The sequence below is a fragment of the Hyperoodon ampullatus genome, assembly GCF_949752795.1.
Source record: "Hyperoodon ampullatus genome assembly, chromosome: 8".
In the NCBI taxonomy this organism is placed as follows: Eukaryota; Metazoa; Chordata; class Mammalia; order Artiodactyla; family Ziphiidae; genus Hyperoodon; species Hyperoodon ampullatus.
Genome location: NC_136921.1, coordinates 11,818,087 through 11,826,486, shown reverse-complemented (window position 1 = coordinate 11,826,486; position 8,400 = coordinate 11,818,087).

The window sequence follows — 8,400 nt, the reverse complement described above, 5'->3', positions numbered from 1 at the left end:
TGGAAAAAAATTTTTTTCAGTCTTGCTTTACAAGATGCCTTATGTTCATGCTCCACTTTAAAGAAATTGAAACTGGAAATTGTAGATAATGCTTTATGGATACAGTTTATGTAAGAAAGATGATGCTGAACTTGAATCAACAAACTCACATCCAGGATGATGGTCTTGTCTCTAGGTTAAAACCACGACAAATGAATGTGCCTTTATTTATATTTTCACAAAAATATTTAACATACACATATGTCACTTTTTATGATTCCCCAACTTTAGTGTCTAACTTTTAATCAACTTACCAACTACTGGTGTCAATTGTGTCAAATAAGACTGCTTCTACTAAAGACTAATAATCACAGGCTCTGAATGGCACTCTGAAAGATACAGGCAGGGTGTAAAGAGTGACGAGGTAGGGGTGGAGGGCTTCTTGGGGATGTCAGAGAAACTCTCTGAGGGAATGACATTTGAGCTGAGGTCAGAATATGGCTTACAGAATTTTGGTTGACAGAGTTTAATGAGGGAGAAAGTCATGCAAACAAATAAATGCAACAATGTCAGGAAGATGGATGCACTGACTGGAACGGGGATGGGGGAGGGGGACAGAGGGGAGGGTGCTCAGCAGAAGAGGCGTCATAGAAGAGGCTGCCACACAGCTGTGCTTTGGGAGAGAAGGCGTTTCCAGGTAGATGCGGGAGGGAGCAGAGTGATTTCAGGCTGTGGGAGCAATATTAATAAAGCACAGACGTGTGAAACAGCCTGTTATGTTTGGAGAACTATACATAGCTTTATACAGGGGAGTAATGCAGTCAGAGTCACATCTTTGCAGGAGTGTTTAGCAGCCTTGTTCCTTAAAGTGTGATCTGAGAACCACGAACATCAGCATTGCCGAGGTGCTTGTTAGAAATGCAGCATCTCAGGCCCCTCCCATACCTGCTGAATCAGAATCTGCATTTTAATAAGGATCCCGATGACTCAGGCGCACATGTAGTTTAAGAAGCATTGTCTAGAAGTTGGGTTGGAGGCGTGTGTCCCGAAGTCAAGAGAGGATTTCAGAAAGTATCATAATAGTCTGGGCAAGAGACAAAGATGCCCAGAGGTAAAAAACATTAGCACTGAGGAAGGAGAACAGATGTTACAGAGGTTTAGGGGATGGAATTACAGGACTTGGGGACCAATTTGATGGGCTGGCATGAGGGAGGTGGGGTGCTCACGTGACCTTTCAGCAGTGGCTTGCTGGAAGCAGCAGGCTATCCAATGGTAAGTTTACATTGCCGTCACTAAAAATTAAATTATATACATTTACAATAAAATTAATTTTATTAAAAGCAATGGTAACACATTCTCAGAAGTCATCACCTCAATTATTTTACTAGATTTTACTGTTCTCCAAGCTCTGGAGGTCATGTGCATCTACCATAACTGTCTGATGGACATACCATTTCATGGTGCACTTCTGTGTCTCTCTTCCTGACTCCATCACTGATGTCACCCTAGTAGCTTGAAATCTGCCATGGTGGGAATATATAAACACAGAAGTTGGTCAAAGCTACAAATTAGGGCTCAATTTGTTGTTTTGTTGATTTTGTAGCTCAGGGGTCACCAAACTTTTACTCTGAAGGGCCAGATAGAAAATATTTTAGGCTTTCTGGGCTCCACAGTCCCTGTCATAACCATTCAGCTGTGCTGTTGTTGTGTGGAAGTGGCCATAGACAATCATAAAAGATAACTGTGATTGTGTTACAATCAATTTTTATTGATAAAAACAGGCAGCAGCCAGTTTTTTTGCTTTTTTTTTTTTTTTTTTTCAGTATGCAGGCCTCTCACTGTTGTGGCCTCTCCCGTTGCGGAGCACAGGCTCCAGACGCGCAGGCCCAGCAGCCATGGCTCACGGGCCCAGCCGCTCCGCAGCATGTGGGATCTTCCCGGACCGGGGCACGAACCTGTGTCCCCTGCATCGGCAGGTGGGCTCTCAACCACTGCACCACCAGGGAAGTCCTTTGCTTTGTTTTTTTGCCCACAAACCATAGGTTGCCAACTCCTGCTCCAGACTAGAAAGTGATACAGAAAGTGTTAATAATGTAAGTTAAACTTTAAAGGGTTTTATGTCTGTAGCCATGACATAATAGTGTAAAAACTTGAAATATCCTTCCAGTGTTTAGATCTATTATCTGATTCAGCTAAGAAGCGAATTGCATCACTGATGAGCAAGTGAAGTTCACTATATGCCTTCTGCTTCATATTCACTGTTATAAACAAAAATATTAGCCAACATTTGTTTGGGGCTGTTACCAAATTAGACTGAAGGCCCTCAGCTCCATCACGAAGTTCTTTCCCTCTCAGGTTTGCAGTGCCACGGATGAAACTGAGTTTGGTGCTAGCAAGACAGGCTTTTATTCAATGGCCAGAGGATAGAGAGGTGGAGCCCATGCTCTAGAAGCTCCTTCTCCCAAAAGGGATGGGAGTAAGGGAATTTTTAGGGTTAGGAGGCAGACAGGTCATCAGGGCTCTAGGAAAGAGGCAAGCACAGCCTTCCACACTTCTTTGCAGACAACACAGATTGTGCCTAGCAGAGTGCAAATGCCCGCTTTGGGTGGAGGTCTTAGCATGGTAATGAAGCAAAGGCAACTCTCAGACACCTCCAGCTTTCATCTGCACAGGTGCGTTCCTGTGGTCAAGTCAGATGTGGTTTGAGGCAGCTGACCATTCTATATCTCTCAAAGCATGTGTCTCTTAAAGTACAGCTGCAAAGCATCTCTGCCAGACACCAGGTACTTTTGAAAACAAACACAGAAATAAATCAGGGTAAGTGTCCCTGAGCTCTCAGGGGTTGGTATGGAAACACAGAGATAAATCAAGGCAAGGAAAGCAGGGACCTTTAGCCTACTTTGCCCACCATCTTGGATCTAGCTGGTTCAGCCTGGTTTTGTCGCGGGCCTTTGTGGCATCCTGTTGATAAAACGCAACTAGCCTATATGGTTAAAAAAAAACACCGTTTCTGCACCTGGGGCCTGGGCTGCATAACGTGGGTGACAAGGCCACACTCCTTCAGCAGTTGTACCATAGGAGGGCTGTGGTTCCAAGAAGCCAGGAAAAGTCAATGAAAGCATTTGGTAAGAATAGATAGACCACATGGAATCTACAGTAAAGACTATTGCGTGTTTTATTATATTTGTAAATTGTGTGCCACACATTCTTCCTATCAGTAAAACTTCTAACAGGTTGGGACTTCCCTGGTGGTCCAGTGGCTAAGACTCCATGCTCCCAATGCAGGGGGCCTGGGTTCGATCCCTGGTCAGGGAACTAGATCCCACATGCTGCAACTAAGAGTTTGCATGCTGCAGCTAAGACCCGGCACTGCCAAATAAATACATAAATAAAAATATTTTTAAAAACCCAAACTTCTAACAGGTGTATATTGTGTATAAGGACGTAGGTGAGCAAGGGGGCTAGGGGGGCTTGAGCGGGGGAGGAACAGAAGAAGCAATATTGCAAAGAAACTTGAGTTCAGTTTTCGACATATTCCCTGATTGTAATATATGACTTTCAAAAGGCTAAAAAAAGCAGAACCCACTCAGGGCCCAACCCCAAATTCCACGAGCAACCCTATTTTCTTACCAAATCTTGAGTGGGCTCTTCATCAGTAAAATGAACCCTGATGCTGGGTTTCCCAAAGTGTGTTCTGCAAAACAGGAAAGGGTTCTGAGGTCACTTAGGTTTGAAATTCTCCAAGTTAATGATAAAGTTAATTGTATTTTAATGAACACAGAACATCTCAGAGCATTGCATGGGCAGTGTGGATTGTGACTCTCCCATACTGGGTAGAGCATGCAGTATTTCTCTGCCTCCTTGACCTCAGAATTTTTTTCCCTGCACTTCTATCTTCCATGACTGTTGTTCTCAGGAAGACGCTTTGACAAACAGTGGCCCAGTGCAATCACAAAAGGAAGGAAAAGTGGCTTCTTCCATCAGTCTGGGCACATTTCTCTTCTTTAAGGTGAAAAATGTTTATTCTGATATTTTAGTCTAATACTCTAGCACTGTAGGGGAGGAAAAAAAATCTTTTCCTCCACCCATTTTAGGTTCTCCCACAGGGGCCTGGAAGTTAGACTGGCTGAAGAAAGATTAACACGAGACAACAAACAGAAATTTATTAGCGTGTGCATCACGCATATGCAGGGGAGCACCCAGTGATGAGTAACCCAAAGGGGTGATTAGAACTTGGGCTTACAAAGCTTTGTAGGCCAAACCAAGAAAAAGGGGTCTTGGGCTTCTGGGCAGGGGAGACAAGTTATGGAGAGGCAAAAACAAGGGCTGTAACATTTATTATGGCGCCTTCTCCACTGATACAAGTTGAGTTCTCTTCTTCCTGGTGCGGGAGAGGGAAACATCTCTACAAATGGAAGTTTCCTTTGTAAATGTAAATTTCCTTTACAAAAGGAGGCTGTGTGCCCTGTTTTTCCTGCATCTGTGGTTCTTAAAATAAGCCACATGCCAAAGAGTCATATTTTGGGGTGGCAGATTTCAGTACCCTTCAACACTTTTCAGCTTCAAAAGCTGGTGGGTATTTAAAGTAGCCATTTTCGCCATAAGGTAGAGCTGTGTGAAGTCTAAGCTGGAGCTTGAACTGGCCTCTTACATTGCCTGGAGTGGTTTTTTCGATGAATTTCTTGATTATATTTTAAGAATATTCCCACATTCAGCACCTCAATTTCAAATCCAGAATCTGTTAACTTGTAAATGATGATAAGAGAACCCATAGGCTCCTTCACATAGATAATATTACTACCAGCTGGTTAAGGTTATGCAACTACTGAGAAATTCCGGGAGATGCAAGTTAAGCAAACGTAAATTATTTCTATTTCTTAGCTGTGTGTGTACCCATTTCTTAGCATGTCTGTACATGCTGTGGAGGGTTTTATGGATATTCCCAGGAATTAGTGGGAAAAAAACAAAGAGAGAAATATTTTCTACCTCCCAGTAAGCAAAAACCACAATGGAAACAACTTAAATGTTTCCTCTTATCCCAAGAATGTCCCAAGCAGCACTATAGACAATGAGCATGAACAATGTTGTCAGGTTTGGTAAGCAAGGGGAGAAAAGAGGCGGAAGTTAGGAAGCAGAGAAAAGCCTCTGTGTTCCACATCGAAGATGCTGGGATTCAGAATCAAAGAATGTTCACTGTGAAGAACATTTGCTGCAGCCTTTCATCTTATAGATGAGGAAGCTGAGCCACAGACAGGGAACATGGTATAAGGACAGTCAGTTAATCTGGTAGAGCCAGGACAAAGGAAAGCCTTCACCTTTTCAGCTCACTTCTCATTAAGCTCTGGCCCTTGGAGGCAGGCTGCATCCTCCCCCTGCCTTGCTAATGTGGGTCAGGTCCAAATCCACGTGTCGGTCAGAATCGCTTCAACTTGTGCTAACGGTATTTCCCTCCTGAGGTTTGAGAGCCAGTTTCTATGGTGTTTGCTGACCCTGGCTGTTCACCTTTCTTCAAGCCTTTGGTACTGCCATGTAAAGGCATCAGAATCTCTTCACAACAAGAAGCAGTCTGTTCTGCAATCCTCTTCCTAAGTTGAGTCAATAGCTAAGCTCCTGTGTCTATTATTTAATGATCAGAAATGGCCCCAATCCTAGTTTTCATTTCCTTTGAAGCAGCCAACATGCTTTTCTTCTTTTTTCACTTTTATAAAAAACAAAATAAAGGAATTGTTGTACGTTGGAGATATCTTTGATTGACAAGAAGACATGTTTTTAGATAGAAAATATTTGCAGCTCTTTAAAAAGGGAAGAAGGGCTTCCCTAGTGACGTAGTGGTTAAGAATCCGCCTGCCAATGCAGGGGACACGGGTTTGAGCCCTGGTCCGGGAAGATCCCACATGCTGCGGAGCAACTAAGCCTGCGAGCCACAACTACTGAGGTCCCCGTGCCACAACTACTGAGCCCAGGCCCATGCGCCTAGAGCCCGTGGTCCACAACGAGAAGCCACGGCAATGAGAAGCCTGTGCATGGCAGTGAAGAGTAGCTCCCGCTCGCCACAACTAGAGAAGGTCTGCGTGCAGCAACGAAGACCCAACACAGCCAAAAATAAATAAATAAATAAATATATTAAATAAATAAAAAATAAAAAGCAAGCAAGATTTTTTTTTTTTTTTTTTTTTTTGCAGTACATGAGCCTCTCACTGCTGTGGCCTCTCCTGTTGCGGAGCACAGGCTCCGGACACGCAGGCTCAGTGGCCATGTCTCACAGGCCCAGCCACTCCACAGCATGTGGGATCTTCCCGGACTGGGGCACGAACCCGTGTCCCCTGCATCGGCAGGTGGACTCTCAACCACTGTGCCACCAGGGAAGCCCCTAGCAAGCAAGATTTGAATGAGAACTTGCATGTGTAGTTGCAAACTACTTAAAATAGATCAGACAAAACGACATAATGGAGAGGATGGGCTTGTAAAAGTTCAGTGACAATCTTAGTGAATTTCATGCATCAGATTAGGCAACCAATCAATCAATCATTATGAAACCATACACATAAAAAACCAGAAACTTAGTTCACATGACTTATTGCCTATATAACTACTTCACAAACAATATTATACAATATCAAAATGAACAGCAGTTTAACAAATCAGCTTTATTGAGATATGGTTACAAACAATAAAATTCATGCACTTAAGTTTGATGACCTTTGACAAATACATTCATGTAACCATTGTAATCACCACGGTCAAGATATGGAACTCTTTTGTCAGACAGAAAGTTTTCTTGTGCCCACCTAAGAGTAAATTTAGATATGATGACATTTTACTCCCTATTTTTACAAAATATTTGTTGGTAGTTCCTAAAAACATGGATTCTCTTGCATGACTATAGGATGATGATCAAAATCAAGAAATTAACAGTGAAACAATGCTATTATCTAATCTGCAGATTTTGTCAATTGTCCCTATAGTGTTTTTTATAGTAAAAACTATCCAAAATTTGAATTCAGTCATCTTGTCTCTTTGTCTCTTTTGGTCTCCTGGGATCGGATATGGTTTCCTGAGTCTTTCTTTCTTACAACATTGGCATTTTTGAAGAGTATAGTCCAGTTGTTTTGTAGACCATCCCTCAGTAGGGTTTGTTGGTTGTTTCCTCATGACTAGATTCAGGTAATATACTTTGGATAAGAATCCCACAGGAGTGATACTGAGCTCTTAGAGTATCCTATTAGGAGACACATGCTGTACATTTGTTCCATTGCTGCAAGGTTATCTTTGGTCATTTGGTTAAGGTGTTATCTTGCAGGTTTCCCCACTGTAAAGTTACTATTTTAGCCTTTATAATGAAAAAATATTGGAGGGAATATTCTTTGAGATCCAATACATTATTCAGCATCTTAACTCATGAGCTTTCTTCTCTGAAGACAGTAAAATCTCAGTTGGCCAGGGTCGATGAAGTGGAAGTTTTCCTTTGCCAAACTTTAGGTTTTGGATCCCTACACCCTGGTGAAAGGAGAGAACTTAATGCTTTAAAGCTGGTATCAGGAATTCATCTCTCCCGAAGGATTCTCTAGGATTCACCTGAGGTTCTGAGGGCTGGTCTTCAATCCTGGCATCTGCTGTACTCAGCCATCATCACAGATGTTTCAATATCTCAATCTTCAAGGGTTAACTCAACTGTGATAACTTTTCTGTGCTTAGAAAGTAAGGAAAGCTTATATATTTTAGAAAGAGTTTCAACAATAGATGTAAAAGTGCTAAAAAAAATTTCCCATTTCCTATTTAAATTTGAATGGGGGGCTTCCCTGGTGGCGCAGTGGTTGAGAGTCCGCCTGCCGATGCAGGGGACATGGGTTCGTGCCCCGGTCCGCGAAGATCCCACATGCCACAGAGCAGCTAGGCCCGTGAACCATGGCCGCTGAGCCTGCGCGCCCGGAGCCTGTGCTCCGCGACAGGAGAGGCCACGACAGTGAGAGGCCTGCATACCACAAAAAAAAAAAAAAAAAAAAAAAAAAATTGAATGGAAGCTTTCTGATTAATGGAGTTTCTCTAGCATGCACAGAAACCCTGTTTAATCTTTGACAAATATATTCCTAGTATTAATGTAACATTTATTCCATATTTAATTTTTTTATGCTTTTCCACATTCATGTGAGATTGTATTAATGGACCATTAGATTTTTACCACAATAATTTTCCTTGTCACTTAAGCTTCTGGGTTAACTTTTTAAAATGAACATTCCTGGTGTCAAATCATGTGGTAATTAAAGGGCAGGAATTATATTCATTCTCTAAAATCATCTTCTGGAATATTTATTTATTTTGTTGTTTCTTTAAAAGAAGTGTGGGAAAATGTGCTACACACATTTCTCAAAGCTAGGCTGTTACCATTTAGCAAAAAAAACCCCAACAAAATGACAAGATTCT